Source organism: Bradysia coprophila, unplaced genomic scaffold, assembly GCF_014529535.1.
Source record: "Bradysia coprophila strain Holo2 unplaced genomic scaffold, BU_Bcop_v1 contig_151, whole genome shotgun sequence".
Classification (NCBI taxonomy): Eukaryota; Metazoa; Arthropoda; class Insecta; order Diptera; family Sciaridae; genus Bradysia; species Bradysia coprophila.
The window spans coordinates 5294853-5321630 of NW_023503423.1; the positions used below are offsets into that span (position 1 = coordinate 5294853).

At 33.0% G+C, this 26778-nt stretch overlaps 1 protein-coding gene and 1 long non-coding RNA gene across 2 annotated transcripts in view; one reads left to right on the forward strand and one right to left on the reverse strand.

The window, feature by feature from the left end:
* Positions 1–693: 693 nt before the first annotated feature.
* Positions 694–26185, reverse strand: LOC119074735. The gene is made up of 3 exons (XR_005087237.1): positions 25952–26185; positions 15439–15448; positions 694–705 (listed from the first exon to the last, which is right to left on the reverse strand). It is a non-coding gene; the product is annotated as an uncharacterized LOC119074735 (long non-coding RNA).
* The window catches only part of LOC119074554 (A disintegrin and metalloproteinase with thrombospondin motifs 9), a 49433-nt gene continuing 24768 nt past the window's right edge, over positions 2114–26778 (forward strand). Inside the window, exon 1 of the mRNA XM_037180740.1 lies at positions 2114–3211. The gene's annotated coding sequence lies outside the window, so the exon portion shown is untranslated. The remainder of the gene's footprint in view (positions 3212–26778) is intronic.

The window sequence follows — 26778 nt, forward strand, 5'->3', positions numbered from 1 at the left end:
TACAGATGAGTCCAAGTTTCGCCGAGGATGGTGAAAATAAAATTTTTCAAATATTGTACAATTCAGACAAATTTTGTAAAATCCATTCTCGGCGTTTAATAGAGCATGGAATCCTCTACCAATATCGCCATTCAAAGAGTTTCACACTTTCTTCGTCTTGGACATATCACCATTCAAAGATGTCGAATTTTCGACTTTAGCTGGCTGTAACTATGTGGTCAAGTTGTCGAGGGAAGCCATTTCAACACAAATTAGCTTAGAATTAGTCACTCTATCCGTTGCGATAACAATCTGTATTCAAATTGACTCGTCGGTTCCGCACAGCCATGAGTGCCGGTTCTCCGAAACGGCTGGATAGATCCGCGAACTGAATGTGGTTCGCTATAGTACTCGAGTCCCTCAATAAGAACATGAAAAAAAATCAGAGGTGGCATCGTGACTCTACTTAAGTTTTGTTCAACCCCACCGTATACTGTCTGTAACCAATTTCAAGTTTAAAAATTGTTTTCTTTTTTCTATTTGCTGTCTCTAGCCTAGAAAAATTAAGCTATAACTTAGTGCTAGCTCATACTACCATACAGAAACTACTCTAAAATCTCGTCTAAAGCTAAATACTCAAAATTTTCACCTGCGAAATTCTCTAGCACTAATGACGAAAACTCTCACGGATAGCACTCGCGCGTCTGCCATTAAAGAAAATTGAAACTGTTTCCTTCATTTGCACACAGCCAGACGTAATTCTGAATTCTTTAGTGTTTTTATGACTGACTTTCGCTGCACATAAAGAAACATTTGTAAAATTATATTGCGTTACATCATTTTAATGGATGGCCATTGACCTGAAACAGTAGTATGTTTATGAAGAAAATAGGGCCGGTGTTGGAAATTAAAAATTGACTGGAAACGTTTTACTACAAAAAGTTTTTTTTTGAAGTAAAAAATGTTTAAAAAGAAAGAAAAAACGAAAATTAATAAACCAAATCATAAAAACCGTGAACGACTGATGGATGGTGCGGTCATATAAACTTCTTTTTGCCGTTCAATATGCTATTTAGAAACATCTAAATACATATGGACATAAAACGACGGTTACCTATTAAATTAAACGTGCATTATCATAGCAACGAAAAAAAAAATATTTCTTTTTATATTCCTGGAACGACTGCAAAACAATAACTATAAAATAATTTTTTAGATTACGAAATTCCATCCGCTGTTGCAGGAATATTTCGTGTTGAGAATGAAGAAATAAAATAAAATAAAAAAATTTTGTTTAATCTTTTACAAATAAAAATATCAAGAGAACATTATCCTATCCACAATCCACACCACACGGCATATAACTCAAAACCAATAACCCATAGCAAAAATGTTTAATGAAACGAAAGAAATGTGTGAGTGATTCATAAAAATCCGAAAAGAAGCAAAAAGAAAAAAAATCTGAAAGATTATTGATATGAAATGAAAAATGAGAAAAAAAAAATTAATTAAGACTGATGTTAACAGACAGTCAGACGAAGAACAGTCAAACCACCATCATATCCCCCCGGATAAATTTTCTGTCTTCAAGTTTTTTTTTTCTTCTTTTCATAAATGTATTACTGAACTTTATATTCTGAATATATTCTCATTCTCAGTTGAGTCTAATTCCATTAGCAATTAGTGAAATAAACTCCCAAAACCCATATATACACCCAATTTTATATATATATTCGAATTAAAATTCATAACAATTATATTGATGTGTTTGTTAATTCCATATATATAGTCAAAACACATTGTTAGAACATTTTCGGTTTCGATACTCGAGAAGCCGCTCGATCAGATGTGTACTGTACATATTCTTTTCCATATAAAAATTCTACTTTTTTTTCCGCTTTACTTCTTGTATTATTCCGACTCCAAAACATTTATTGTGAATACCTACACTGCCCCAATAATACACCAGTGTGTTTCTTGTACTCTTTCACATACGGTTTTTGTGTATTTTACACATATAAATATCGTACCATCCAACCAAACGAAATAAAAAAAAAGAGTCGTATACTCGAATATTTGAATTTTCTTGAATCTCGCGGATCGCGATCGCGAATCCCCACATTCACAGTCAGTTTATTAACAGACAAGACAAAGTGTGGTCGCGGTTTTGGGTGTTGTTGTTTGGTTCGCGGTCAATATACAATATATTTTCTATATAAAATTATTATTTATTTCGTTTCGTGTATGGATTGTGTGTTGCTTTTTTTCTCCTCTGTTGCTTTCATGTTACACAGCAAAAAGAAAAAAAAAATGTTTTAATTCTCAGTTGTTCTTCGAACAGTAACTCTAGTCGTTTTTCCGACATTGTCGAGTGTGGACATGTGGAACAGTTAGAGTAGATTTGCGCTGGTACAATGTTGAGAAAAATGATGATTTTGTAAAAATTTTAAAAATTGGAGTTAATTTTATCGAGAATTTTTTTTTGTATTGATCAGTGACTATTCTATTAACGATAAATTCAATCAATCCGAATTTTACACATTCATAATTGAACTTAAAGATCAATCTAATCCAAAAGTCGGTCTAAAAACTTCCTGATAGACAAACTGTGTTTTTTCGTGTTAAACATTTCGAGAACCAAATTCAACGAAAATATTTATATTCCTTCGTTCATAGACAACTTATATCCAATATCGCGATCAAACAAAGAATTTATTAAAAAAAAAAAACTCCATCAAGTCGAACGAACATCTTCTAACAATAAACCAAGCAAAATATTGTGTGTCTCGATATCTAATAGTTCTGGTTCTGAAAATACCGAGACTCATGAGTTAATACATAGAAATTAATTGGAGAAAAATATATATTCGAAAAGATCAGTGATCGACTGGGGGCGCTTCTGTGAGTGTAAGAGTCTGCACAACATAAAACACGATCATCTATGAGAAAATCTGTGTCGTGGATCATAAATATTATGTTTACATATAAACAAGGCGTCTTGAATGTGAGAAATAAATTTAGTGCCAATAAATTTAATTATACAATTTTTATTTAACCGAAAGAACATCAAAGAAGTTCATCCACACAACATACAGCACACACAAAAAAAAAAGATCGAGAATTTCTTTAGTTTTTATTTAGAATTTTTGCAATATAAGATTTTTCCTTCTTCTTCACTTCGCACAGTTGGGAATGATTTTTTCATTGGATTCTCCTTCATATAATGATAAAGGTGAGTGACACGTTTTCGCATATTTGAATGTGTTGTTATATTCTATTATCTAAGAAGAAGAAAAAAAACGAGGTGATCATAATGTACACATACGACCATTTATATACATACGGTTGATGTTTAAATAAAAAAAAAATTAGAATAAATAAAACAAGAGTGAGAGTTGAGTATGATAATTCCATACGTCATTCAATCTCAAATATTTAAAATGTGTGTAATATAAGTGCTTATGCGGAAATTTTCAACACATTGACAGCCAAAGTTTTTCGTTAAAATTTAACTTGTCCATGCCGAAGGTAAAATGTGGTAAGATCTGCCATCAATTTCTTTCGGTTTCGTTTCAAAATTGCAAGCGTGAGATGATCATACAGAAACTATGTGGGAAAAGTATCTAATTTAGCAAGCAATCAAAGAAAGACACGAACTTCCTTTTCTCTCTGTATACCAGCCAAAACCGAACCTATACTAAGTTAAAAGATGATTATGATTATGTTAAGATGATGGTTTGCTGAGTAGTAATCTACTACTTCACTTGCTCGTAAATTTTGTAAATGTTAGACACACAATCTTTTACTTCATTTACTCTAAACGCATATTTTGCAATATAAAAACACACTAAACAGAGTTCATCGTTTTATTTATGTCGTCGGTGTCGATAACAAATGACTAACCGTTTCCGTGTTTCTCGTTATCCATCCAATGTGATTTTCTTTATTTAATTACTTTCAATCTCATCCTCATCTTTTGACCTACTACAGGTTAGTTTTTCGAAAAAAAAAATTGTCAGTGAAGAAATAATGAAGAAATAAATTTAGAAACACAATTTTCGTTAAAAAGTCTTTCTTGCCTAGCCAAAGGACCTACCATAGTAGTAGAGTATTGTTTTTCACTTTTACATTTCTCAGGAGATGCAAAAGATTCTTCTCGTCCACAGAGCTTGTGACTATATACAAAGCTTATGTAAGGCCTCTAGTTGAATTCAACTCTCATCTCTGGGTCGGTGCTCCACCCTCAACGTTGGATCTTCTCGAAAGACTTCAAAGGAGAGCTATCCGATTGATCGGTGACGAAAGCGTTACAAATCCAATTGACACTCTCGAACATCGGCGCATCGTTGGTGCTATTTCGTTGTTCTACAGATACTATTACGGTGAATGTTCATCGGAGATATCGACGCTGATCCCGCCTATCCACAATTCGACTCTTGTCACTAGGCAATCAGCACGAGCACATCCCCATGTTGTCGCTTCTGAATTTTGCCGCACGGCAAAGTTCAAGGGAACTTTCTTCTCAGTTGCGATTCGTTTGTGGAATAGTCTTCCGGCTCATGTCTTCCCCCCCGTATGTAATCCTCAACTTTTCAAGAATAATATTAATACCCATTACCGAGCATTTCCCCCAACTATTTAGGCTAGACCGTGTTGATGTGAACCATCAACATCAAAGGGATATATCCCTTGTGTTTGTGCTTGCATGTAAAAAAAAAAAAAAAAAAAAAACATTATTTGACATAATCAATATTCTACTGCTATACTAGGTGCTTTGGTGGCAGGTAAAATTTCTGAGTTTTCACCTTTCAAAGGCAACAGTCCTTTCAAGATTTTAAAAAAAATATTTTATTCATGTGCCACTACACTTCATTCATTTTGATCCAGATTTCGTTTCTCTATATAGAGACCTCATACGGAACTAGGTCTACTCGCTCCACCTAGCGCTGAAGAATAAAAGTCGTAGAGCAAATATTTTTAGTCTTAGTGGCGTTCAAACCGTTGCTTTAAGAGGCACCAGTATTTAGCTAAAATTGTAGCCTACATTCGTGTGCGTCGTTTTTCATTTTTGTTGATATCTTTTCATAAGAATTCTTTTTCAAAAATGTACGACTGCAAGAACGACCACGAACGCACTTTAAGTAAAAATTAGTTTTGGTTGTAGTCGTTTGACCGGCTTTGAGAAACACGAGCAGTTTGACGAAATTTTCATAAGCTGCTCAGTTTTCTCAGGGCTGGTCAAACTGCTACAACCGAAACTCATTTTTACTTAAAGCACATTCGTGGTCGTTCTTGGGGTCGTACATTTTTGAAAAAGGATTGTGATGGAAAGATATCATCAAAAGTAAACTAAAATCTAGTATTTAAAAAACGCCCAAATGTATGCTTTTCAGTAAAGCATCGGTGCGCCTCTTAAATGAGTCACACTATCAGGACCTATTTTTTGGTAAATGTATTGAATGAATTTAGTGAAATTTACCAAAATTTAGCGAAACATAAATTTTCGGTAAATTTCAGTAAATTCGGTAAATAAATTCACCAATAATGGAGCAGGGCTGTGTAAGAAGGAGAATTGAATCCGATTCAAACTCTTCAGATTTAATTCAAAAATTAAATCCGTTCGAACAACGTCTCGTCACTGCAACGACTCAATTAAAAATTGGTCACCATATAAATCTGAATGGAATTATAAGTATGCAATTTATTGTCTTAACGACATTACGTGTCCGGCATGGTCTTATATTATTTTCTTCTGTATTGCATAAATTACCATGCTATGTAAATTATGAGCCAGTCAGACACTGTGCACGAACTATAAATCATTCATTCAAAATATCGTCCAACGAACAGTCAATTAGGATTGACTAAGTCAAACGTACCTGGCCACATTTGGTATAATTTCGATACAATACATACAAAATATGCCCAAAATTAGTATTACAAAACTTGATTAATTGCAACTTTTCTGTTCGTTGCTGCTTTTATAGCCTCAAAGCCAAATACACTGGTAAAAATGGCTGTGTCTGTATAAATATAGATCAATGGATGGTATAGTGATATGTATAGTTTTATGTAGATATATTATTTTACCGTTTTCATTCATCGCTGTACTTGATTCATAATATAAGTTTGTTGAATGAATCTTCTTTCGAAGGGAAAACTCGAAATTTTCTGATTAGACCATGCGATCATTTGACTACATTTACGCTCAATAATTTTCAATATGTAAATTGTTAATTACACCGAAATTAGCAGCAATTCACTCATTAACAATCTATAATTTTACGCGTACATATGTAATTTACTACAGCGCGTTTTTTTTCGTCTTATTTGTTTTTTTTTTCTTTTCTCGCCTCTCGTCTCTTGCTAATTTAATTTTAATTCAAAAACGTGTTTGTTTGGATAGATATGTCATATGTCATATATTTATAATGTTCCCGCGTATATATGTGGGTAATAATCATAATGAGAAGTTGAAATTGAATATAAAAAAATCTATCAGCTCTCGACGGAGAATACACCCAATGTTTAGCATTATGTATAATTATATGTCGCTGTTTCGCTGGTTGGTTGATGTTTTTTTTAACATTTCGGTGTTGTAACTCTCTTGTCATAATATTTGTAAGGAAAAAAAGCATAATTTAGCAATTAAAACCGTCGTTTCAGATTATCTTTATTAACTACTTTAAAAATATTATCATCACTTTTGTACCTTTTACCACTAATAGATGCTTTTCATATTATTATTATTATTATCCATATTAAAGACTCACCGCAAAACTCACATCACTTACAATATCTATATATACTGTTAGGGTGGGTCAAATGAAAGAATTTCTCGAGGTTTCGAAAGTGCTCAGCTCATACAAATTTCATTGGCTATTTGAAAATAAAAGGGAATGGAGTTGTTTGCAATTTTATACAAAAAAATAATAATTTAATAGTTGCGCCTTTGCACTATAGGACAGAACTTTGGTCCACTAAGAAATTCAAACGGTGAAAATTGATGTTCCTAATATAATTTTATCTGGTAGCCCTCTTTACAACGAGACTCACTTCGCTTTTTAATAATGTTTTTGCTCATTCTTTCATCAAAATCCGAGAGATATTACACCTCGTTGTAAAGGGGAAGGTTAGGGCTACAGTCCCTAAACTTGTAGAAATGTTTTATTTGCGTATATTTAGCTTATCCTTATCTCTTAGTTAAGTTTCTAGTTAAGCCTTTCTCCTGTTTCTCCTGAATCAGGCCAGTTTCCATGGTTCTGGATAAATAGAATAGGGAAATTTTTGTTAAGTATAGAAGCCACTCCATGGGTGGAATTTGTTTCATAATTTGATACAAATTCAGGATGTTGAACAAAACAATAAAAAAGAGGTAAAAATTAAAAAACAAGAATAGACCGGCTGAAGCCTGGTGAGGTCTTTTTCATTTTTTTTCAATTTCTGTTTACTACTAGCTTGGTACTCATTCAAGTACCACTTTGGTATTCAACTACCAAATTTTGGAATTATGAATAGGCAAGCAAGCCGATTAATTTCATCAGTCGGTGTGCAGCTCTCAAACAGTAAACATATCTACAACATCCGTATTAGTAAACTACCATGTTGGTAGTCAACTACCACTTTGGTAGTCAACTACCACTTTGGTAGTCAGTCAACTACCACTTTGGTAGTCAGTCAACTACCACTTTGGTAGTCAGTCAACTACCACTTTGGTAGTCAGTCAACTACCACTTTGGTAGTCAGTCAACTACCACTTTGGTAGTCAGTCAACTACCACTTTGGTAGTCAGTCAACTACCACTTTGGTAGTCAGTCAACTACCACTTTGGTAGTCAGTCAACTACCACTTTGGTAGTCAGTCAACTACCACTTTGGTAGTCAGTCAACTACCACTTTGGTAGTCAGTCAACTACCACTTTGGTAGTCAGTCAACTACCACTTTGGTAGTCAGTCAACTACCACTTTGGTAGTCAGTCAACTACCACTTTGGTAGTCAACTACCAAATACTCGATTTATAAATAGACCAGCAGGCCGAATAATTTCGTCAGTCGGTGTGCGTCTCTCGAGTAAGAAACATCTTTGCTGCTATATAGTTTGGGGGTCTAACTACCAACAACTACCAAATTGCAATGTCTGCTATGAGCGATTGGTTACCAGATAACAAATAATAATTGATTTGCCTGGTGTTGGTTTGCTCATAGTAGCATTGCAATTTACCACCGAGGTAGTCAACTACCAAATATTTGAGTTATAAAAAGGCAAGCAGGCCGAATAATTTCGTCAGTCGGTGTGCGTCTCTCGAGTAAGAAACATCTTTGCTGCTAAATATTTTGGGGGTCCAACTACCAACAACTACCAAACTTTCAAATTGCAATGTCTGCTATGAGCGATTGGTTACCAGATAACAAATAATAATTGATTTGCCTGGTGTTGGTTTGTTCATAGTAGCATTGCAATTTTAACTTTTATCAATCACATTTTATTTGTGACACAGACGGACGGACGGACGGACGGACAGACGGACGGACGGACGGACGGACGGACAGACGGACGGACGGACGGACGGACAGACGGACAGACGGACGGACGGACGGACGGACGGACGGACGGACGGACGGACGGACGGACGGACGGACGGACGGACGGACGGACGGACGGACGGACGGACGGACAGATGAAGTGCCCACAATAGGTCTTTTTTTCCTATGGAAAAAAGACCTAAAAAAGCTTATCCTTCTGTCACATCTTTTGACAGCTTTTATCGTTTTAGTACGTTTTCTCTCCCAGCAGCAAAAACCCTATCCCAGCAAAAAAAGAAACTATATCGAATGCCGCAAATGCATTAAAAAACGAACATTCGGTGAAATACTTTCTTATCACACCAAATGTTTATCATTTTATCACGGCAGAGTAAAAGTAAACCTGGCAGGAGCGGTGCATTATTGAAACGTCAAATGAGGGACCTAATACACTGTATGAAAATGAACTCAAATGAACACTGACATAAGTTGAAAAATTTAATTCGCAAAAAACATAGGGCTACTAGATTATTCAGGTCCCTAGTCAAACAAGCGCTCCTGCCTGGGTTACTTTTACTCTGCCGTGATTTTATACAAATATGTTCATCTTTATAATAACACAACATCGGTGATTTGCATGTAATTTAAAGAAAACCAAATCAATTGTTCATGTGTTACATTTACATTATAGAAGAAGAACGTCTTATTCTTCATCCAAATTTGTGCCCAGCTAATTGTGTTTTTCTTTCTTTGTTTAACAAATGTAACATTCTGCAATAAGTCACTAAATACGAGGTTCTGAAAGAAGTCAACTCTGAGTTGATCACGAAAGCGGTGACACACAATTGCGTCAACGGCTGCCAAGTTTATATGTAAAATGGAACTTAACAGAAAGAAAATTCTGAATTTTCGAGAAAAATATTTTCTTCTACTTGATTCTTCACACTATCTGTTTATAAAATTTGGTGTCACCCGCCTTCGTGGTTGTCTTAACCTGTTCTTTCAGAACTTTGACTAATAAAACAATTCGATAAATTTATTTAGTGGCTTATTGCTGCTGGGAGAGAAAACGTACTAAAACGATAAAAGCTGTCAAAAGATGTGACAGAAGGATAAGCTAAATATACTCAAATCAAACATTTCTACAGGTTTAGGGACTGTATCAGATAAAATTTTTTTTAGAACAGCAACTGTTGCCGTTTGATGAAATTTAAAATTAATTTCAAATTAAAACAGACATTTAAAAATAGATGAGCACCATCGAGAACTCGAGAAACTTTTTTGTTTGACCCACCCTAATACACCGTATATGCTTCTGCACACATAATACTGGCATTCATTCATATTCATATTTTACATATATATATTTAGATAGAGGTAACACGATAACGACACACCATTTGAATAAACTCTATGTTAAGAAGTTACAATATAAACTTCTCGAGAGACATATCACAATTTGATAATTATGCTCCTCTCCTCTGCATCCAAATCATTAAAATAATTGTTATTGGACATTATAGCGATTGAATGGATAGATAAATAAAATACCAAAATGTTCGTTGTTTTGAATAAAATGCATTCATGATGAACCGGTATATATCGCATCTTTTAGACATTATGTCCGTATGATGTCGCATATATGTACCTTTTTAATCGTATGATGGCCCTATTAAGCGAATGTACAAAATGTGTTTAATCATAAAAATTATAATTTTATTTAAATATTTATATAACGTGTCTTTTCAAATGCATACACCAGATGAAACATATATATAAAGAATACAAAAAAATAAACCAACCATTTAACCAACCATCATATTAATGAGATGTGTTTTAGCTTTGTCTTTTTTAGTGGGATGTCATTTCTGATCTATTGTTTTAAGATGTAGGTTGAATATATTCATTTAATTGATTATGGTTGGTTCGTTGGAAGAATGGTATGCAAACGATCTGGTGTTTTAAGTTACATTCATGTTACAGAAATGAATTTAGATGAAGAAATATAAATGGTTGATCAAGTTTCGTATTATCAAGATTGAAATTAGTCGGGAATTGTCATAAGTCAGACCCTTGTCAAATTTATTCGTTTACAGATCCATAATAATAATGTCGTTCTAACCATTTAAAGAATGCTTTGCCTTGAAATCCATTCTGAATTTCTGCAGTTAAATTTTGATGAGTTTAAGACCTGGAATTTTCCCTTTTTCTTGGTATTATGACATGACGGTGCAGGTAATTGTCGATTTTAGATATATCGTACATGAATGCAATCCACATTGTTCTCGGTGTTAACATTTTTTTTTAAAGTTTTTTATGTGTAAGGCAACAAAGCACCTAGCACATCAGTAAAGTGTGACATATGTCAAATAAAGTAGTCTCGAGAAATCGCTATTTACCTTTTTACGTAAGCGAGAAGTCGTGTACTGCGCCTCAGCAGTTATATTTGAATATTGGAATAAATTTGCAAATTGCTTTCTAGAAGTAATTTCTAGGTATATTTCACTCCATATCCGATCCTTCTGTTTTCTTTGCAAAATAGTACCAGGCGTTTATTGAGTTCCGGCTCATATCACATTCTTACCGAGGGGCACATCATTTAGGAAATCCAATCCAACAGAAAATCATTTCATCAGAAAATTCTCAAAATTGAAAAAAATCCTAAGAAAACCAAAAAAAATCCACAAGACTTGAAAATTCTTAAAAACTGATGGAAATGCTCAAAAATCCAGCAAATATTGTAAAGAAAATCCTCAGAAAATCATTGAAAATCCTCTTTGTTAACGAAATTTTGCAAATATCCGTCTCTCTGTTACACTGTCGTGACTTCCTACTCTAGATTAGATATTATTAATGAAAGCTTTCTAAAAGGTTTTTTAAAAGGTGAGAAAAAGCTTTCTGGAAAAGCTTTGAGCCTTCGTCCAACGTTTCTGTAATCTGATTTTCCTTAAACTTGAAGCATATTGTTCTTGGTATACATTAAAAGAACACACTTTGCTGATCGAGGTGCTGATCGAATAATTCGAAATAATTTTTCTTTTTTCAAATTCTTAAAATTTTATTATTCGAATGCTTTGACTGTGTGAAATGGGTATCAGATTTTATTGTTTTTAAAAAGAAAAAGTTGGTAAGCCAAAGACGAAAATAAAATTCTGCAATAATTTCAAATATTTTCTCACACATTTTCCGTACGATCAGCACACGTTCTACAACAACATGTCCTATAAATATTTTCGCATTAAAAACGATTTTTTTTATGATGAAAATAGTTTTTTCCCAATGTTCGTGTATAAATACGAAAGAATTTGTTTGCACATTTCGAAGAACCATCATCATCAATCAATCATTGTTAAAACGACCACCTTACGACATTATTATAATGCTTCTATGCAAGCTAATTCGTTGAAGTAAATAGGATCGTGTGGACAACGAGAAAATCAATGTCATAGTGATGCACTTGTGAGTAGGAAATTAATATGTTAAATGTAAATTCATAGTAACGTACTCGACGGGTAAAGATGGTTTTTGTAGATTTGTCCATAAATGAGAACCAGTCGAATGGATCCGTGGACATGGATCCATCCATTTTGATTAGGGCATATTAGTGGTCAATTTGTTTACCGAATTTACTGAAGTTTACCAAAATTTAAAAACATTTACCGAATATTTACAGCATTTACTGAAACATAAATTCGGTAAATTTTCGGTAAATTTCAGTACATTTCGGTAAATAAATTTACCGATAATAAGCCCTGATTACGATTCATTAGGTAATAAAACGAAAATTTTAGATTAATGATTTGCAAAAGCATCCGAAGAAGGAGGCGTTTTAGCGTCACATAAGGGCAGCTGAAATTTCTGTACGTACGTCATATCTCTGGTATGTGGTCACTATATTAATCTGATAATATTTTGAATTACAGCCCAGATTGTGCGAATGACAAAATTACTGCTGTTACGTATCTCAAAAACGCCACGCTGACCGTGCGTGTACGCCTCTTATTCCTACTCTGTAGACATTTTTATCGCCATAAATTTTGAGGAATGAGAAACGCTTTTAAAATTTACATTCAATTTAAAACGTAAACATCCTACGAAGCTAATAGCTATCAAAACCTCGTTTCAATACAATATTTTTTCGAGCGATAATAATTGGATACGTCGTCAGCAAATTGCAAATTGTCTTAACACAAAAACCACTCGAGATTGTGTCAATCTGATGGAATAAATTAACGTGCCTATAATTATTGTATATTTTCCAAAGTGATGCTCACATCCTGCCCATACGAATTGCACATACGTATACATACATTATGATAGTCTCTACATTATCCAATTTATCATTAACATCAATCCCACTTTCTCAACCAGATAAACATTACTTTGGCTTTTTTTTCTTCTTTAACATTTCCACCAATCATTCCGTTACTACCTATCTGATTTTAAACATTGCAGAGTTATATATAAAACAAAAATTTTTGTTTCTTCTTGGTTTGATTTCACGGCATTTTATGTTGAGTAATGCCACGCGTGTGATCTTAAGTTAAAATTTATGAAGTGTAACATAAATTTCGGTTTAAGAATACACGGGACACACGTGGCGTAAATACACCGTGAATAAAAAACAAAAAAATTCGACGAAAGTTCTATTTGAAATCGGTTTTAATGTTGATGACTATGTGTCAAATGTAATTAATTGCGATGATAAGCCGTTATAAATGCGGATATTGTATCGTGGCGTGCGGAAGTTTCCAAGAATTTTCAGTCACTTTTATTTAAACATTTGGTTTAGGAAATACTCGGAACAAAATAGGTATTTAGGGAAAATTGATTGACACTCATTGAAAGTGTTAGTAGAAGAAGGACTTATTCGGAAAATTTTCGATTATCTCTGTTAGGGGTAGACACTACACAAATGTGTGAGGGTTGCATCCAGAGTTGAAGGCAATGTCTGCAATCACACATGGTTAAATATAACATAAAATGACTTTTTAAACATCCCTTGTCAAATCGACCACTGTCGGCTACATTGTCGTGGTAGAAACTCGATATGTTATTAGTACTTCTGTTTCATATTTGTGTTTCATACAAAATCTACTACTTCATTGACTTCAACAAAAATTTAGCACAAATTTTACAGCTGGGTAGTATAATGTCTAATATGTCTGAGATTTCCAGCCTTAAAATTGGTCCTTGTATGAGCACCTTGAACATAAGTTAAGTTAAGTTGAACATAAAACTATCGTCAATTCTCTTGCAGTATCAAATTTTCCTTCTTAATACCTCTGATGTGGAGGTCCAGGTCAAGGTAAATATAGTGTGGAGGTAATGCCATTCAGACGCGCGGTGTAGCACATAAGTTCGATGCCAGTGACATCTTTTTTATAAACCGTAGACCATGATTTACTTGCATTTCACAAAATATTTTTGCAATCCCAAAACAGATGGCCCGAGTTTCTATTCCATTTTTTGTTTTTAACGAAGGAAAGAGATGGCGTTTGTATCGAACTTTCGTGCCACCGCACGTTTCATTTGGTTATATATGGCATTACCTCCACACTATATTTACCTTGGTCCAGGAAGTTCAGTCGGTAGAGCAATGGACTCACGCCACATATGTCGCGGGTTCAACTCCCGTATCAGACATAGTTCTTTGTTAATGATTAGTCTCGGCTGTTAGTTAACACTATACAGTTCTTTCGACCGTAATAGGTATCTTGAAAAAACCAAGGTACATATATGGGCGGAGGTAACGCGCGGCCTAGCACAATAGTTCGTTGCCACTGACATCTTTTTTTAAAATAGTTGACTAAGATTTACCTGTGTTTCACAAAATGTTGTGCCTATCACAAAAGAAATGGCCCAGGTTTCTAAGCAATTTTGTTATTTTAAAGGCAGGGAGAGATGGTGTTCATAGCAAACTTTCGTGCCCATCTGATTCGGTTGTATATGGCAATGCCATATTATGGCATTACCTCTTCACTATGTTTACCTTGGAAAAAACGAAGATTCCAACTACTAGCGACATCTATGTTCGAATAGATCAATTATACGATTCACAATATCTCTAAAATACTAGTATACACAACTTTCATGCCCATCTTAACCTATCCTACCTCTGATGTGACAAACAATGACTTCTTGTGTGAGTGTTGATCCGAGCCGAAGACGAGCTATTTCCATCATTTCTTCATTGTACAACAAACTATTTCTCTGTGCAAATTAAGTAGTGACACAGAGTTTAGTGGAATTTATCTAACATTTTATTCAAATAAACACTAAATCTCTTCGAATTGTGTTAAATGTGTCGAAATCTTTCCAGTTGTTTACGACTGGAGCTTCTGACGAAACTATTTATTTTTTATTGCGTTCGACAACAATAAAACTATAAAGATAAATCCCTGTGTTGTGCATATTAAACATATAGTTTCTCATTGTAATCGGTTTTCTTAATAAATCCAAGTAAAAATTGAGTGTTATTCATGTCTCATTTAAAACTTATCAATTTAATTATTACGTTCAATTGGGAAACAAAACATCGTAATCATATAAATAATAATAAACGGCCCTGTTATAATTATAGCGCAACCATAATTTCCTAAACGAAATCACGACTTAGATCTGAATGTAATATACAAACGAGGAACCAATTAATGAATATATTCGACTAGAACAACAAAAAATCATCAACCATACACAATAAATGTACGGCTGAAGCGTAAGATTGAGCTTAATTATGAGTCAGAAGTCACACAAAGCAGCGAAATTTATGGACATTAGGAAATTAAGTTAATTTATTTATAACTCTTCTTTAATGATTAACTATCTGTTAAATGCCATGTTCGATGTTGCTAAAATAATTTTTTTCATTTTTCATTTTACCATATAAACGCTCAATTAACAAGTGTAACTTTATCCCCATATGTATATTGTTGACAGTTCATGCACTCGACTCGTATATTATTATATATATATCAATATACAACACACTGAGTATATCATAAGTATGCATACAATATAAGTATATCTCACAAATAAAATATTTTTTTTCTTTCCTTATTTTAAAAGTCATAAAAATTTATTAATAAATTAATATAATTGCAATTTTATTTGCGATCGACGTACTATCAAGGCTACATGTCATGATTGTATTATATATTTTGTAAAAACCTCTGTTTAACATACCTACAAATGTGTATAAAATATATATTTGCATATGGAACGACTCATCTCCATTTCTTATATACACAAAAAGAAAGACCACTCACGAAAAAAAAAGTGAAGTATTAATGTGGTTTCTCTCTTAGCACACTTCATCACAGTGGAGGATAAAAAATTATTATTTTTTTTTCTTGTATTTCTTCATACAACAATTTTAGTGGCGATTGTTGTCTATGTTCTTTGTTCTTTGGTTTAATTTATTTAACTAATTTGAAGCCATCGAGGTCTTTGCCATTAATAAATAATACACAAGACGACGTTTACGGATTGAAAATAGCATTTTTACATTCCAATTCGTTGCTTTTTTAGTGTGTACTTGTTATAGCTTTTCTACAGATTCACGTACGGTCAAGTCAATATGTTTGTAAACAAAAGCGAAGACGCAATTGCAGATAGTTTCATTACTGTGTTAAGAAAATTAATTGAGCTTTGTTCGAAATAAAACGTTTTTTTACGATTTTATTAATTGCTCAGACAGACTTTGTTTTGCTTTCAATTTTATTTATTTGTTAACATAGTGCAGACTATTGCTGAGTAAAAAATTATTGTTTGTTTGCTAATTTTTCTACACTGGTTTTCATATGAGGGATTCTTTTGCAAAAATAACCTGCCAAAATTGGGTGTATTTGTTTCACGCATGATGTACAGAGGGAGAAAGTAAAGAAATCTCACTATCAACGATTGCAATCCAATCACCCTCTAGACACTTCGACAAAAAATATATGTGAATAGCGTGAATAGTGTCACACCCTTGAATCCAATTGTTTGTATATTCATTCCCACAAACAATATCCTCATTAATATACTCATTCGTAAATTTTCTAATTAGTACATGTCGGTGGAATTAACCTGTTACAGACGACAAGCAAATGACCAGTATTATTGTCGGGTCTATTACTTCAAACGATCAAAGTATTTATAATCCACGGTGAGCTTGAAAAAAATTTTATTCGACCTCTCGTGGACATGAAATGTTTCTAGTGGTTTTTGTAGAGGGCGGCACCACGAATAAGAATAACATAACAAGAAAATATTTCGATGGGAAAATTTTTAATTAGATCGATTTTTCATTTTTTTGGGACCTGCGGGAAGCTTTGAAGACTGTGACTCGGTTGATCACAAAAATATAGTTGCTGTTTAGCCTGAGGTCTCAGCTTTACGGCGATACCAATCGCGATATCAACAAACATCTTTTATTGAAAGGCCTTATCACATGTGGATGATTTCTATTTTGTCTCAAAAAGCATGTTTAGTTATTTTACATAATTTGGGGGTTAATTAAGGTCGAAAAATGAATTTGTATTTCATTCTTATATAATCTTTGTTGTTAGACCTGAACGGCCATTAAATTTTCTTCGTATAATGTCTAATTTTTTAGTGGAAACAACTAAAATGTTGCAGAGTTATGTTAGAATGGCTATTGGAGAAGGTTTTTTAATTTATGACTTGAGATAGTGCAATTTGCACATCGCTACGATTTATAAAAAAAACATATTTCGAGTCAAAAATCTTCTTTCGACCTTTATTAACCCTTTAAACTATGTAAAAAAACTAAACATACTTTTTGAGACAAAATAGAAATCATCCACATGTGATAGAGCCTTTCAAATTCGCAGCGACCTAGTTTAATGACTTTGCTTCATAAAAGAAGTTTGTTGGTAGTCATTTATATGATGATTGGTAACGCTGTAAAGCTTAAACCTCAGGCTAAACAGCAGCTATATTTTTGTGATCAAATGAGTCACCAGTAGGGTCCAAACAGTCTTCAAAGCTTCCTGCAGGTCCAAAAAAAAAAAATGAAAAATCGATCTAACTAAAAATTTTCCCATCGAAATATTTTCTTGTTATGTTATTCTTACTCGTGGTGACGCCCTCAACAAAAACCACTAAAAACATTTCATGTCCACGAGAGGTCGAATAAAAAAAAATTCAAGCTCACCGTGAATCAGTTGATTTAAAATCTTGTACTTCAATTTTTTAACATGCATTTTACTATATAAGGGGCCATATTAACCAGAGGCTGTCATTACCGTCGTTATCGATAACAGACTAAAAATTTTACGTTTTCCCACATTTTCCAATTTTTATTGAAAATATTGGAAAAATTGTGGAAAATACAGATTGACCAAGAAAGTCAGTAAGTGTCCAATTTTTCTTCCAAATTAGATTTTTAGGGGAATGTGTTCTTTTTAGCTGCCGCTTCGCTCTAAAATATAATTTACCCATTAGCTACTTCGCCTTGGCTTTCTAACGGTCCTAATCTTATCTGGACCGGTTGTAGTAAGGCTTGCACAACCAAGAATTTTCGATTTTTAACGACCTGTCACAGCCTACCAGTGGATAGAAAATATCTGAATTCAGTTTTGACATCTTGGGACTGAGGTCCATCAAGAGAATACACAACAGGGCCTTTCTTGAAATTTTTCGATTTTCTAGAATTTTTTCTCAAAACAAGACCCTGATACACGGCGAGCATGAAAAAATATGTCTGATTTCGGCAGGTTGTTTTTCAAAAGAATCCCTCCTATGTGAGCTGAATACTCGGTGTTCGACGAATTTAATAGATTTTGTGTGTTGTCGAAATGTAACTAGCCTAAAAGTCACGAAACGCACATACAATACTATAATTAAGCATACATTGTGAATCTATATGTATTACGTTATGCTCTTTTAATAATATCGATGATTCCATATCTAAATTAATATTTCTTAATTTTTCTGTCTTGTTATATTCGCCCACAAATAATTTTTTTTTCTTCTTTCTATTAATTTAAAAAACAAATTTTATTCAAATTTGTATTAGCACAACGTATTATCGTTAAATTATTTTTAGGTGGCCAAAACTAAGATCGAAATACATAAATCTTGACCAAGAACTTATAAATTATTATTGTAACATGGATCCGGTCAAACGGTCCTTATTTAAATTTGGGTTACTAACCGGTCCATATTTGTTGCGAATGATCATGTACAAGATATACAGTTATATGCAACAGCCGTGGGGTTATTTTGTTGTTGTTTTTTTTTTTTGTTCCTCAATATTATTCGGCTGATGAAAGATATATCGTTACATTAATGTCGAATCCTGAACGTTTTTTTGCTGTCTTCTTTTTTAAAACAAAAACTGTTTGTGAACAGCAATTTTTTATACTTCGACACATACCAAATAAAAACATGAATTCTGGTTACACGATTTGTAGAAACTGTTCGGATAAATTCTCATGGTAGGTGTTATAACTAAGAGGGTAATATTTATGAATGTTGTCTGTTTCGCTTGCAGAGATAAAAATAAACAGATTTTCATGGTCGTCTTTATATTCGTTTGCGTTTTACTGTACAATCGTAAATATGTACTTTAGTATTAGGAAAAAAATAAAATTAAAATTTTAGTTCGACACCTGGAAATAAATTCAATAAAATTATTGCAGACCACTTTGCTGCAGTCACGTATATCTTTTGTAAATGTTTATTACAATAATATCTTTCGTATAAATATGATGTGCAATTTAATTTTTTTTATTTTTTTTATTAGCATACCCATATTATACGTTCTGTTTATGTCGACACATTTTATGTGCGGTTTGTCTTTCCATTGAACCACACTGTGATGCATAATATACATATACCTACTGTAATACACGTGCGATAGATAAGATAATTCTATGAATCAAGGAATCGGATTACGGCTGGTCTCCTCAATGCCAATTATTGTTTGAAATCCCAAGGGAATCAATTACTTTTTGTTAGTTCGTTAAACAGGAGCTGAAAGCAATATTGTAAGATCATATTCCTCGAAATAGAGCTGACCGTGCATGGTGCAGTGTCTTATAATATCTTGATTCATTTCGAAGAACATTTTGTGTTTAACTGTTTTGGAATGGCAAGCGCATAATGAGTAAATCTGTTACTTCTTTTGTCAAAATCATTGCGCATAGTTTAATTTACAATCTGTTACTTCATATGTTTTGTCATACATTTTACTATTTAAACAATGCTAGTCAGTGCCGAGAGCTCATTTTTGTCGCCATTGTCGATAGCAGATGATTAGAGGAAGTTGCGGGAAATCATAAAAACATGTCATGACGCCAAAACAAATATTTTTAAGGCCATTAAGGCCATTAGATAAGTTATATAGCTGAAAGTGGTGTCATTCGAAAGCTTTAAAAAGTTCACCTTTAAACCCGACAAAAATTTCTTTCAAATGGCTTAACCAACTTTTCAAAATTTGTGAAAAAACCGTCGTGCATACCCAAGTTCAAAGGGGGCGCCTAATGCCTTGACCCTAATTTTGGTCAGGTTTATCGGTGTACTTTGGTGCACTTTTTGGAGCTCTTTCAGGATATACAAGCCGCAAAATTTTAAGTTTTGAAATGGCTTCAGAAATCGAGCGAGCGTTTTTATGATTTTTGTAATGCAAACATTACAAAATTACAAAAACATTACAAAATTCCACTACATCAAAAAACGCGGATTCGATTTGTGAAGCCATTAGGAAAGTGATAACTTTTTAATTGGTGAACTTTGAAAGAGCATAAAAAAGTTCACGAAAGTTCACCTTTGAACCAGAAAAAAAGTAAGTCCAAGGTCTTACATTCACTCACTGAACATTGCGAAAAACGTAATATTATGCCAAAAACGCAAGGTTCAGGGAGCGAATCTAGGACTTTAGAGAACTTTTTTTTGCTCTTTCAAAGTTCACCAATTAAAAAGTTGTCACTTTCCTAATAGCTTCACAATGGCTTCACAAAACGCGCCGTGTAATTCACAATAATTGACAAAATAACACATTGGCCTTTTTTTGAAGTTAGAATTGACTTTCATACTCTAGTGCCTTTAGTGCATGAAATGATGGAATCTTGAGATCTCCTTAGTCAGTTACACCGAGTGTCAATGTCAAAAGACTTTTTATGTCAGTGTGGGTGATATAACTACCTAGTTCATTTTATTTCCCAGTAATGTTCCTGGTTCCTTTGATTATAGAACCGGGAATTCAGAGCTAGCCTCGGGACAAAAATCTGACTATTAGAATTTGGAAACAGAATACCCACTTCCAAATTACGATAATTTTTTACTTACCAAAAAAGTGTCAAATTATTGTCAAATGAACTTTAGAGACTAGTAAATTTTGTCAGGCTGCCATCTTTGATCAAAATTTTAAAAACCAAGGAGTCCACACTGGTGTTAAGTTACTTAATATTGGAATTATTGTGCTCCTCCCTGCACATTAGTTGCGATGTTCGACAATTCATTCGATTGACAAAATATCGATTATTTTCTAGAAATCAATAACAATTCAAAATGATAATTCGATTATCAGTCGATATTTATCGATTATCGATAAAACATTTTATTGTATCGATTATTCGAAAATTTTATCATCGATTGCGATGATTGCGATGTCTATACATTGCCACAGCCAAATTTTGCAACCAGTTCGATTCTGGATTTGGACTTAAAAGAGAGATGCACCTACTCTAAATACTAAAATATAAAAAATTAGTTCAGCGCGGAAAACTGAAATTTATTTCTATTGCTTAATACGTACATTTTTCGATGTTTTTAATGCATTTTCTTATAAGTCATAAGTCAAGTGAAAACAGCTCGAAACTCATCCAGAAAATAAAGAATTATTAAAAAATAAAATATTTCTTTTTTATCGATCCCGAATGTGAAATTTGTGTTACAATTTTTATTACTTTCTGATCTCTTCGAATAGATAAAATGTTCGAAAAGAAAATAAAACTTTGTATGTCTTCTGACCATTATTTATGCACTGCAGAATCAAAAGAAGTTTCTTTAACTTCATGCTGACTTAATGAAAATAATGTTCGGCGTTTTGGTTTTTTTCATTTCAATTTTAAGTGAAGAAAAAAAAAGATTCAAAAGTTATTTTAATGGTCTGTGGATATATACACAAAATTGTATGCACAAAATGTAGCCGTTATAGCCATGTATAAACGCACAGTAAATACACACCAGTTTTTTTGTGTGTACAGAAGGAAAATCGAAAAGAAAATTCTTTTCATAGATATATATTCGTTGAGCTGCTCAGTGCGCTCGTGGTAGCAATTCATGCGTTCGTTACCAAGTGTATATTTTGGTAGACTCGTAAATTTAAGCTCCAAAATTAAACAAACAAATTAGAAATAAGTTAATAATTGTGTTCGTTTGGTTTTTTTTTTGATTTTTCCTTCTTTTTTTTCATGGCACAAGCTTTAACACTTCTTTATTGAACATAATGTTCAACTGTACAGTACACATGAGTAGGTATACGCATCAGTGTTGTTTATTTTCATTCACTTATTTATGTAGACTCAACCAGGGCCATATGTATTACATTTCGAGTTTGAACAGCATTAAATTTATGTAAATTGTACAGTAACATATAGAAATGTTTGCATTCAATGTGTAGCATATGCAGTTTTAAAATACAAAATAAAATGTCGAAAATATTAAGATTTTAGTTTATGATAGATAATTTTGAAACGTAAAATTGGCCGTATGCAATGTATCAACGCGTTTGCTCGTCTTTAAGCGGATCGATACGATTTTCGAACAAAAACGGTTCGAATCCTTTTACGGTCGGGTGTACGATATTGACTGTATATCAGTATATTGACTGTATATGTTCACCATCAGCTGATTTAAATATTTATGTCTCGCCAATGATGCATATCATTCGTTAATATTTTCTGTATTTATGATTTATGCCAATAACATGTCGTGTTCTTTAAATAATTTACTTCATGGGGAAGTCATTGTTCGATCGCTTTCCTCGTTCAATATTTCCATAACATTTTGTTCAAAGAAATAATTCGCCGAATTTATCTGTCGGATTATCTTACCACAAAATCAATACATCAAGCGACCGTTAATTTGTGTTCATTGATATGGTAATGAAAAAGTAAGAATAGGAGAGGAAATACGAAAGAAAAAAAAAACTCGGATTTACAATGGAAGAAAATGACTAGTCATTAATATACGCACCTCGATCCACAGCAGAATTAAAGAGTCTGACAAATAATCAGAGTTTTAAGATTGAATTGATAGTTCCGTTGAGTTGAGAGTGAATTCAATGCAATACAGTTGGAAGAAAATGTCGTTTTATATTCAAATTTGCTGAATTTTTGATTTAAATCTTAAAAATTGAGATGTTCGTTCTGTAAAAGGAAAGGAATTGTTTACGAATTCAATTTAGCTTAAAATTAAACCAACATTTCGACAAAAATCATATTCAGAACGGCACGCTTTCATTATAAATCATCAAATCTGTTACTTCAATAGTTTTGTATTAAGATCTTTTACTTCATTAGTTTTGATTTATTTAAAATTTAAACCAATTCCAAGTAAATATCTTGAAATAGCCTCAAAAGCATAGTAGTTGTTTCAGTGAAGTTTCAGTGAAATAATTGCAGGTGGTGGAAGTTACAGTCACTAAAGAGCACAGTTCGTGTAAAAATGTTGACAGACAATGTATGAGCCAACTTTTTTTCAGGATCAAAATTAAAATTCCTTTAAGTGGCTGGCTTTAGAATGTTAGACAATGTAACACCAAAATATTGCGGATGTGCAAAGCTACGAGAAGACGTTCACTTATTCGACGGAATGAAAGGGAAAAGTAGATTGGAACGAATGAAATCCATTAAAATAAAAACTTATTTTGAGCTACTCGGCTTAGGTAATATCACACTTACCAGACACTTACACTTACCTTACACAGGTGGCATTTTCTCACCTTTTTGTTATTTTAGATATTTGAAAATTTAGTAACTGTAACGTTACCAGTTATCGATTGACCGAATTTCAGACATCTTTCGATCTAAAGACTACGTAGGGAATGAAAATTTGCTGAATCTTGATGAATGAAAAATATTACCAATTCACCAACTAAAAGCTTACAGGCGAAACACTACTTTAACAAACAAAAACTTTGTTCAACATCAATTACTTTTCATTTATTATTGCCCATCGAACTCTTCGTTTTATAGCTGTAACCAGAAGTTAATGTCCCATATTTTTTGTGGTACATTCGCTTGTTATACATAGGAAAGTCGACAAAATGTGACGAAGATAAACGAAAAAAAAAAGTTTTTTTTTCTGTGTTGTGTATAAATAAGAAATTACGAAGCGGCCAAAGATCTTCGGGGTCATACTTGTAACACATAAAAAGTATTAAGTATAGTGCCAAGATAAAGTGAAAAAAATGTTGTTCTTTATTACATCAAAATAAAAAAAACTTACAATCCGTATGCAATCAGTCATGTAATCTCAAATCATTTTCTTTTCGACATAAGATTTAGGAAACGAAATTTTTGTTTTTCTTATTCTGAAACCGATCTTTCGAAATATTTTTTTCTTCTTCTAATATTGCTGTTGAAAATGTGAAGTAGATTCTCTTTCACAAAGAAACATTACTAATTATCTGCGGATAGATGATGTTGGTGAATGAATTTATGTCAAGTTGATTTATGTCGAAATTACAGATTCGAAAGCGTTTTGTATATTGGGCAAGTCGAGCTGATTGTTCTACATATAAAACGTACAATATGGGTAGCATACATTGTGGAAAAGAACGAATTTCATACCAGGAAGACTGTGTGTTTAATTAAAAATGGTCAGTCACCTTTTTAATTCGTTCAGTTTTTAATGAATTCAAGACAAACTTTAAATTATGATTGATTGTAAAAAATGGCGTGTTGCCAATGTTTTTCAGACGATTTTTTTTTGTTGTCGGCATTTTTTTCTCTTTCATTTGTTTCGTTGGAAAGATCAATTTTACTCTTGTCTCAATGACCTTAGTAGTTATTTATTTAACAATAAACGAAAAGGGCTTTGTGAAAAACGAATCGTTTTTGATTTACTTCGATTTTTTTTCTTCATTTTAAAATAACACAAAATGATTAATTGAATTTAAATGGTTCTGGATGTTTTTTTTGTTTTTTTTTTACTTGTTTTAAAAAAATAAAAAAAAATATTTTCTGGAGGTTGTAAAAAAAGAGCCATAAATACCTTAAGTATTGTAATAACAGTTATTAAGTTGATATTTGGCTGATCTCATCGCCGTTAATCTTTCAAATCTACGTGTGTACGACCGTTCACAGGATTGGTTTAAATTAATTTTTTCGTAAAGAAAATGATTTGTGTGGTAGGAGCTTCCATTCACTATTTTTTAAAAGCTTGTTGCTTTTTTATATCGACAATCGACAGTAAAATTTATTTATTATTATTTCAACAACCTAGAATTCCTATGTTAGTCTGTTGATGATGAAATATCTGCTTCACGATTTTTGTGTGTGCATTAGCAATTTATAATTTTTGCTACTGACTGACAGTCATAGCCAGTATAGACAAATTAATTGTGATAATAAAATGTTTAAGTTTTATGGTAATTCATTTTAAGTAGGAAAAATTTATGTGAGACGAAGCTGATCGTCTTTTAGTGCTTTATAGATAATTCAGTTCAATTTAATCTTGCATCACCACCACACCAATGTTTCCTTGTTTTCTTTTCTAATTGGTTTTTAGCTTTAACATACGTCGTAAATCCTAAGTAATGGAACATTTAACTGGAGCGAGTTGCATTTTTTTGGTACCTCTATGGTCCACCCAGCCCAACCACTCTTCGTAGTCATTTAACTCTCTTTTTTTACTCTTTTTTTTCCTTCTTCGATATTTGTTTTTTCCTGTGGCCTTCGTAAAAAGCTCAGCAATAAATCAGGAAAACTTTCTCAATCACAGTTTGGATATTTAACTGAAAATAAATTGCAACCGAGGTCACTTTTTCGATCTGAAGAGACACTTGTTTTTCTGAGTTCATCAGGTCATGGCGGCCCGCAAGTAACTAAGAAATAACTCCACCTTGATGAGGTTACTCATTCCCTTACACATGTGCACATCTGGCGAATAATAAAAAAATGAAAGTGATCTTTCATATCGTTTCATCACCAATGTCAGTGGAATACTACCACAAAGCTGGTGATCAACGAGGGACATGGACGAGTGTGGCGCCATATCGAAACGAATTGTGAAATCTAAACATCTTAAATACAATACGTTCCCTAATGCAGCAATTATTCATCACATTCTATTCACACTCAGCAACAATTACTTCTACGAAATCTCTAACAATAGTTGCATACATATGAGGCAGTGGATTCTATTGGTTGGAAATATGTGGTATCTAAGTAAATAGGAGCAAGTTTCTAAGTTATGAGTTGTGAGCATTAGACTCTGCAGGGAGTTGCGGGAAATGTTAACTACTATCTAAAGGCAAGAATGTATTCGTAGCTTGCAACAAATTCGATCAAATTAACTTTTATTTTGTTTACTTTAATATTTTACCCAGAACATTTATTCAACAAATCTAGCATTAACAACAATAGAACATTGAAAAAATTCCTCGTTGATTGATTTTTTATTCTTCAAAAATCTGATCTCAGGAACCATGAAAATATGAGTGAACATAAACTATAGTCACAATGAATCTTGTTTTTCGACATACAAACAAAATAAGAATAAAAATTTAGTTTTCATAATTGCTGCTTAAAAAAATCATTTTATTCGAACGAATAAGTCGCCGTTGGTAAACGATCAATAAAATTTCAAATTTCACTAAAAATGCAGAAAGAAAGCTTTTTATAAAAGTGTTCAAAAATTCTGTGCCAATTACATCAGTGTAGACGTTCATATCGACTTGTCACTAAACACTCTCCTCTTTGAACGCACTCAAAACATGTTCGTTTAATAAATATGGCATACAATGTAAATCACATGTACATCACATGTACATCAAATGTACATCAAATGTACATCAAATGTACATCTCCTGTGAATCAAATGTGACGACAAAAAATGTTTGATTAGCACGTACAGCAAATCTACGCAATATTTTGACACATCTACGCCACATCTAAATAGTTTAAGGAACATAGAATCAGGTTGCAATTGAGTTTCGACAAAAATAATTTTTAATTTAGGTGAATGTGAGCATGCAAAATGGCCAAATTTGCCTGATATGACACATTTGCCCATATGTGATCCACACATTTGGCCTTAT